Genomic DNA, 8166 nt, shown 5'->3' on the forward strand with positions numbered 1-8166 from the left:
GAGGCTAAAATGTGAGCAAAATGCCAGAGAGGAAGCACGTGAAGCCAGACCGAGGCGGGCGGTGGAAAAGGGGGTTGAGGAGTGAGCGGAGGTCATGGCCTTTGGGGTCCAACCCTCGCTTCACAGGAAGGAGAGAGACGGGGCAGCGGGAGGAGAAGGCCCCGGCATTTTAACCGTAGGGAGCTGCCACCGCGCCAGAGTCTGGGAGGCCGGGCGGCAGGAGGATGCCCACGGGCAGGCGGGGAGGTGCAGAGAGGGCGCCAGGGAAGGAGCAGGAAGCCCCAGGGACAGGTGCCCTAGGAGGGCCCTGCTCTGGCCCAAGCCCTTGAGGGGGCACCTCTGTCACCTTGCCAGAGGCAGAGGGTTTTGGCATATCACCTGGCAGCTGAGGGAGCTGTGGCTAACCCTTAATAACTCAGTGGGGGGCCTGGGGTGTAGCTGAGTGGAAGAGCCCTTGTCCACCGTGTGCAAAGCACTGGCCTCAACTCCTAACACTGAAGGAAAAAAACAACACCAAAATTCAAAAACGAAAAATCCCAGTACTGGAGCTGGAGGTTCTGGGTTCAAATTCTAGCTCAGCCATCTTTGTGCTGGGTGACCTTGGACAAATCACTCTGTCTCTCTGTGTCTTGCTTCCCTATCTCTCAATAGAGAAAAATAACAACCTAAGGAGTTAATATTTATTTATTTATTATTTTTTGGTACCAGGCATTGAACCAGGGGTGCCTAAGCACTAAGCCACATCCCCAGCCCTGTTTCTATTTTATTTAGAGGCAGAGGGTCTTGCTGAGTTGCTTTGGGCCTTGCTAAGTCTCTGAGGCTGGCTTTGAACTCGGGATCCTCCTGCTTCAGCTTCCCGAGCCGCCGGGATTATAGGCGTGGGCCAGCGCGTCCAGCGTGAGTTAATATTTAGAGGGTGCTCAGGCTGCTAAGTAAGGCAGTGCAGTTTTGGACTCAGGCCCATGCCTGTTATACCCGCCATATGATGGGGCTTGTCCAGGGTCGAGGGGTTAAGAGGAAGCTGCTGGGTCAGCCCCTGACCTAACAGATGAGGAAGCAAGCCCAGAAATCAGAAGGCACTTGACCAAGGCCAAGGTGAGTTGTGGCTACGCAGGGGCTGGAACTCCGGGGCGGGAGAGCGTGGTGTCTGGGTCCTGCATGGGCACTTCAGGGCTGTGCCTCCCCGGCCCGCAGCCGGAGCTCCAGCGGCGGGATGAGTGGGTTGCTTTGTGGCCGCCAGGCCCCCAGCGGGCCCAGAGAGCGGCTTTGGGATGCTCAGCTGCCAGAAGAGAAACTGTGCTTTTATGCCACTGTGCAGTGGGCCTTGTGGTTCTGGGAGACTCATCTGACTTTCTGGGACCTTATCATAGCTGATAGGAAGGTGTGTTCAGAGATTGAGGCTGCCCACACGGAGGGCTCCTGCCCTAACACCAGTGCCAACCAGGATCCGGGTGTGGGACACCAAACGTGCAAAGGTCCAGACCAGAGGGCCCGAGAGGAGCTGACTCAGTTCAGTACTCGGTACCTGCAGCCCTGCTGCCTGCTGGTGCCGTTAGCGAACCAGGGATCTCCACAATGTTGGTCCCTCTGGGCCGAAGCACCCTTGCCCCAGCTGCTGGCTTCTGCGCGGCTCATAGGAAACGTCTGTTTTGAGCAGGGCACAGTGGCACATGTTTGATCCTGGAGACTGGGGAGGCTGAGGCAGGAGGATCGAAAGCTCAAGGCCAGCCTCTGCAACTCGGTGAGACCCTGCCTCTAAATCAAATACAAAGGACTGGGGATGTAATTCAGTAATGGGACTCCCCTGGGTTCAATCCCCAGTACTCAGTACCACAAACAAACAAACAAACAAATGAATGTCTGTTTCATATTTAGGGTGTTTTTGTCTCTGGTATCAGAAGGGCTCTTCCCGGAAGCTGTGACAGGTTTCCTGATAGGACGCTGGAGATGGCAGAGGGTCGAGGACCCCCCAGCATCGTCCATCTGGCTTTGGGGTGCTTTGGCTCCTAGCAGACCCAGGCTGCCTCCGGAGCATCTAGCCCAGCGGCTCGCAGGCCTGTGGCAGAGGGGCCGTTGGGGAGTGAGACCCTCTTCCTTGCCCGGGATCCTGGCAGCTGGAGCTGCTTTCCATTCCCGGTTGCCCTGCACACTGGCTCTTCCTCTGCAGGACTTGCAGTGGCCCGTGCCCTTGCTTTGACTCGCCCCCGTCCCTGTCCTACTTCCTGTTCCTGCTCTGTGTCTTCTAGCAGCACCTTTGAGACAGATGGTCAGCTGGTGTCACAGGCTACTTCTGCAGGGGCGGGCCTGAGGCAGCGCCCTGTGGGAAGCCACCCATGACGGGCAGAGTCGGGCTCGGCTGAGCCCCAGGACAGGCAAGTCTGACTCCCAGGACCTGGCGGTCACGAGAGACTGTCTCAGACAGCCGGGCTGCGTGACTACAGAAGTGGCTCGCCCCTGAGGAAGCGCTGATCTCCTGGCTGACCCGCCAAACGATGGCTTCCCGAGCCCCACCCCACCCCGATCCTCGCAGGAGCAGCTCCTCCCGGGCCCTCTTACCTGTACGACTGTAGGTAAAGGGAAGGTGGGCTTCTCCATCTTGTTGGAGGCCAGATCTTGGTGTGGCTCAATCTGTCACCACCCCCCGCATTGAAAAGGATAATTGGCACCTGTGTTTATTTAATGAAATAAATAAACTAAGCTGTAGCTTAGGGATTAAGCTACAGCTGGCCCCTTCCTCCGACAGAAACCCTTTCCCTCACCTCACACACCTGGGCGTGGCAGGAATCCGCCGACAGCGGCCGACAGAGGTTTTGATGCTAAAGGAAGAGGCAGGGGATGAGCCATCCGTTATGCCCTCCTGTCCAGCAAAGATCAGCTGGGTCACACTGTGGGCTGGTTTGGGTTCCCCTCCCTTCTAGTGTCCACTAGAGAACCCTGACATTTTCCTGTTGGGTAGTGTGGCTATGGCCTGATTTTCTGAACCCCTGGCTGGGCCTTGTGTTTCTGAGGGCAGGGACTTGTTCACAGTTCATGTAAGTAGATGGCCCCCGTCTTCCATAACCCTAATCATCAACTCGCACAGACTCACACAGGAAGACCCCTTTATATATTAGGTCAGAGGTTCAACTGCTTTAAGCAAAACCCAAACAACAAGAGACTTAACTAAAAGGCAATTTCATTCCTGTCACGGGGAAGAGTCCAGGTGATTCTACAGTGATAGGAACCCAGATTCTTTCTTGATGCCTTGCTATCTTCAAATATGTGGTATCTGTCTCCTTGTCTATTATGTTTGCTCCAGCTCCTGTCATTGCATCTGCATTCCAGCTTCGGGGAAATAAGGAAGCAGCAGGGTATTTCCCTTTCCTTAAAAGGTAGAACCCAGAAGTCGAAAATATTACTTCTGCTCCTTGGTCATAATGAAGTCACAGGGGCACATCTAGTGAAAGGGAGGCTGGGAAATGTAGTCTCTAGTTTGGCAGGAGATGAGCAGTCTTTGTTACACCCTCCCGTTCCAGAGAGGATGGGCTGGGCCACACTGGGGAGGTATAGTCCCCAGCTCTCGGTGGTTCCGCAGAAGCGAGGCTCCCTCTCAGCCACATTCACTGGGCAGCAGGGAGGTGCTCATCGGGGTCACTCAGGATGACAGACGGGCAAGGGGACAGGTGCCAAGCTGGACTCTCCTTCAAGGCTCCCACCTGGAAGTGACCCAGGCCACCTCTGCCCACCTTCCACGGGTCAAAGTGGACCCTGAGGTCACGTGGCCTGTGGGGGCGTGGTCCCGCTCAGAGCGCCTGGGGCAGCTGCAGCCACCCCTGCACTCGGTTCTCCCCTTCCCGCCTCCGCCTCCGCCTCCGCCGCCTGCAGCTGCCGGTCTCGGTGCCATTTGGTGGGAGGCCGCACACCAGGCCCTGAGCCAGGGGGCACCAGGCGAACCAGGGAAAGAAAAGAGCCACGACTCTGCTTCCATGATGTTTAAGAACAAACCTGCGTTGCCGTGAGGCTGTGCCTATCGTGGCTCATCCTGAGTTTCATGAAAACACAAAAGGAAAATTCGTGAAACACAAATTCATTTTTACCAAACTAAACAATTAACTAAGCTTGGCCACCTGGCTGTGGACCGGGAGGTGCCCCCTGACCCTGAGTTCCCGAGTGGAAATCCCCACGCCCAGGGCACGGGGGTGAGGCCTTCCGGAGGGAGGTGTGCCGGGTGAGAGGGGGTCACCGCCTGGGCTCTCGAGGCATTAGTGCCCTGCCCAGCAGAGACGCCAGGGACCTTGCTCTTTCTCTCCCCACCACGAGGACATGGCGAGAAGGCAGCCAGACACAAGCCAGGGAGACAGCCCTCCCTGGAGCCCAGCCCGCAGCCCCTTGATCTTGGAGTTCCTTCCCACAGAACTGTGAGAAAATAAATTTCTATTGATTAAGTTGCCCAGTGTGTGTGTGTGTGTGTGTGTGTGTGTGTGTTTCTGGTACTGGAGATCCAGAGGCGCTCTGTCACTCAGCTCTAACCCCAGTCCTTTTCACTTTTTTGTTGCGAGTCAGGGTCTCTCTAAGTTGTTGAGGCTGGCCTCAGACTTGAGATCCTCTTCCTTCAGCCTCCTAGTCATGGGGATCACAAGTGTGCGCACACTGCAACTGGCATCTCTATAATTTAATGGCAGTGCAAACAGATTAAGACACGCGTTAACCATATTGCACCTAACAGAGAATCTAAAATGACCGTAACTTTAGCAAGATGAAACTTGCCTTTCTTTCTTTTTTTTCTCCCATCCAAACAAATCTGGAAGAAGGTTCCACAGAGAGTTTGAACAGTTTCTGTTTCCAAGCTCACCCCCTAGACCAGTATGACTGCAGGGGTTCCAGCCATCACGTCTGAAATCTTAGAGAGCAATTGCTAAGGTGGGGGATGTCAAAAAGACTCACCTCCCAGCTGGATGAGCTCCTTTAAGGAAGCCTTCAAGAAATCCCTCTCAATACTTCTGCTATGTCACAACATGACCTGGTCGCGCCTGGCAGCAAAGGAGGCTGGGAACTGCCATTGCTATCCTAAATACCGTCGACTCTGCGTTCCAGGAAAAACGGGGACTGGATAACCTTGCAGGCAGCACCCAGCCCCTGCCCCTGAGGCTCTGTGGTTTTCTGGGCTGTGTCAGGAGGGAGTGGGGGAGAAGCCGCGGGACGATGTGACTTCCAAACCAGAAGGACAGCAGCACTGACCACTTCCCCGGAGGCTGTCCTGGAGACCAGCTGCTGGTCCTGCCGTTGAGCCCCGCCCTTTGACCCCGTGGCCAGGTCTCTGGGTCGCCTGGATCCCGGGAGCTGCCTGCCTCACACCTGCACCCACCTCCCTGCTTCCTGCCAGTGCAAGACCCGGGCTGAGCCGCCCGATCCACGGGGAAACCTGCAAGCCAGACAGAAACCCCGCGTTTAGAAGCCGGCAGGGAGGGAACAGGACCACGGCTGCCACGTCCCGTTTTCCATTTCTAATCAAGGTCACTTGAAGGGCGGAGACACCTGGGGACAAGGGAGACCTTGCTTCCTCTCAAACCCAGGGAGATGGCGGCTCCTGGAGGCTGGAGGCTCTGCTGGCCTCGTGGCTCGGCCTCCGGGGTCGGTGTTCCCAGGGAGGGAGGGCTGCCTTCTCCACCTGGGGCCACTTGTGCCTAGAACTTCAGGGAATGTCCCCATGTGCCAGGGCCCCTGGGCACACGAATGGGCCATGGGGACCTGGGGCCAGCTGCAGAGCAGGACCAGAGCGGGTCCACGTCCCCCATCTCTGGTGATGGAAGGGCCATGTCCTCCCCCCGGGCTTGGCGGTGGTCCAGGACATGCAGAGGACGCAGCGGGGCGTCACTTCCCCTTGGCGCTTTGTCATGCTCGCCTCGTTCCCAGGTTCTTACTGCTACGCTTTAGCTTTGGCAGTTTCTGGCGCCTGCGTGAGATGACGCAGAAAACCGAGCCTCCGCCTGCCCTTAGAAGCTATTGCCTAGCGGGGAAGGAGAGAGGGAGATGGTGTTCAGTACCATACCAGGGCACCTGCCTGACCTTCAGGATTCCAGAGGGACTTTCTAGAGGAAGGAGCCTCTGAGCTATCTCATGGGCAACTGATGAAGCAATAGTGGCTGACACACAGGTTTATGTCCCCTCATGTAAAAATCCCCAAGGAGGAATCCAGAAGTGTTGTGGTGCTCTGTGGTGTCAGGGTCCAGGTTTCCTCTATCTTGTTCATGTCACCCGGTGTAGCCCCTATTTCCATAATTGCCTCATAGTGCAAGACGACTACGTGAGCTCCAGCCATCACGTTCTACCTTCCAACACGGTATGCATGAGAGTAAGTGTTGTTGAATATAAATGCAAGCTAATCCATCTGCAGTGTTTTCTAATTTTTCCCCCTCTCAAGAATGATATGCATAGCTCAAAAGGGACTGTGGCAAAAACAAGGTCATTTGCCCTGGCTCTCCCCACCCACGTGAAATAGTTCAACTTAGAGTTCTGGTTCCTGCTGTCAATGGTAGTCACTGGCATTATGCTTCAAGTAAAATGCTCGCAAAACCAACAACATGGCACCCCTAAGGAATCACCAGCATCCGAGGGCAGCAGCTGAGGTGGCTTCTTCCCCGCTCCCTACTCCCTTCTAAAGTAGGCGGTAGTCTGAGGGAAGGCCACTAATGAGACAAGGGTGACCACTTGACCGAAGGGGCATTAGTTCATAGGCCATCTGGTGGCCTATGAGGTGGCCAGGATGAGGAAGTTCTGCTCAACAGGGGACCTAAGATTTGGATATGGTGTCCCCCCAAACTCCTGTGTTAATGCAGGGATATTCAGAGGTGTATCGATTAGGTTATGAGAGCTGTAATCTAATCAGTCCATCCTCGTTTGGATGGATTATAGGAAGGTGGGGAATGCCTGGAGGTGTGTCCACTGGGGTCGTGCCCTGGAAGATCTTCCCTGTGGCCCCTTCCTCTTTCCCTGCTTCCTGATGCCACAAGGTGAACAGGACCCTCCATCCTGCTCTTCCATCATGATGTTCTGCCTCATCTTGGGCCCAGTGCAATGAACTCGGCTGACCAGGGACTGAACCTCTGAAATCATGAGCCCAAATAAACTTTCCCTCCTCTAAGTTGTTCTTGTTAAGTATTTTGGTCACAGTGACACAAAGCTGACCATCACAGAAGTTGGTACCAGAAGTGGGGTTGTTGCTGTAACTAACCAGACCATGCAATTCAGAAGCCTTTGGAGCTGGTTTGCAGGAGCAGTTTGGAAAAGTTTGATCATGCAGGCTGGAAAATCTTTTGGATGTTGTTAAGTGGAGCTACATGGGTGGTTATGACGCAGACAATAAAGACTGTACTCATTTCAGAGGGGAATGAGGATTCTGTTAGGAACCGGACTAGAGGCCACTCATGTTACATTTTGGCAAAGAACTTGTCTACTCTTTGCCCATGTCCTAAGATTTTGTGAGAAACCGAATTTAAAGATGATGAACTAATTAATCTGGAGAAATTTCAAGGCGGCACACGGTATTTAGGCAGCGACATGGATCTTGTTGGTGGATTTTATCTAGGTGTAAAGTGAGAGTCAGGAACAGAAAGCAGAGCTGAAGAATTTTTAGAACTTGTAGATTGACAAGAAAAAATGTGTGTGAAAGTGGGGCCTGGGAAGCTATGGCTGCTAAAGAGGTTATAGCCACTAAAGAGATGCTAAGTACTTTGCACAGAGGCCCTAGAAAAAAAGCCTTGAGGGCATCTCAGGAATTTGCAGGACCACACCCATTGTAGGATCAGGGTATAGAGGGAAACTCCTCTGAGAAGTGATCATGGGGGCACCTTGCTTGCACAGGGTGGGCAAGGAAGTAACTGTACTCAACTGCCAGGCACTCAGAAGCCACTGCAGCCGTGATCAGGAAGCTGGAATTAAGGAGTCATGGAGTCTTCCACTGAGGTTTCAAAGGAAGGCCTGGGAGACCAGGCAAAGTGAAGCAGAGTCAGAATCCTTGTGGGCTGACCCTGAGAATGTGATGCATGAAGTTCTGTGAGCTGAAGCTGGAATGGAGACCCCAGGAATTAAGAGATGCCAGTAACATGAATTGTCTGACAAGAAAAGGTGCTGGGTGCAGAGTGAGCCAGGCTAAAAGAGCCTGGGAGCATGGCTAGCAGCCACGGGGCA

At 54.4% G+C, this 8166-nt stretch overlaps 1 long non-coding RNA gene across 1 annotated transcript; it reads left to right on the forward strand.

Annotated features, from left to right (window-relative positions):
• The first annotated feature begins 295 nt into the window (after positions 1-295).
• Positions 296-5698, forward strand: LOC306638725. Its single transcript, XR_013757548.1, has 3 exons — positions 296-1102; positions 3198-3350; positions 5074-5698. It is a non-coding gene; the product is annotated as an uncharacterized lncRNA (long non-coding RNA).
• Positions 5699-8166: the final 2468 nt, after the last annotated feature.

This window comes from Sciurus vulgaris (genome assembly GCF_902686455.1).
Source record: "Sciurus vulgaris genome assembly, chromosome: 11".
Taxonomy (NCBI): Eukaryota; Metazoa; Chordata; class Mammalia; order Rodentia; family Sciuridae; genus Sciurus; species Sciurus vulgaris.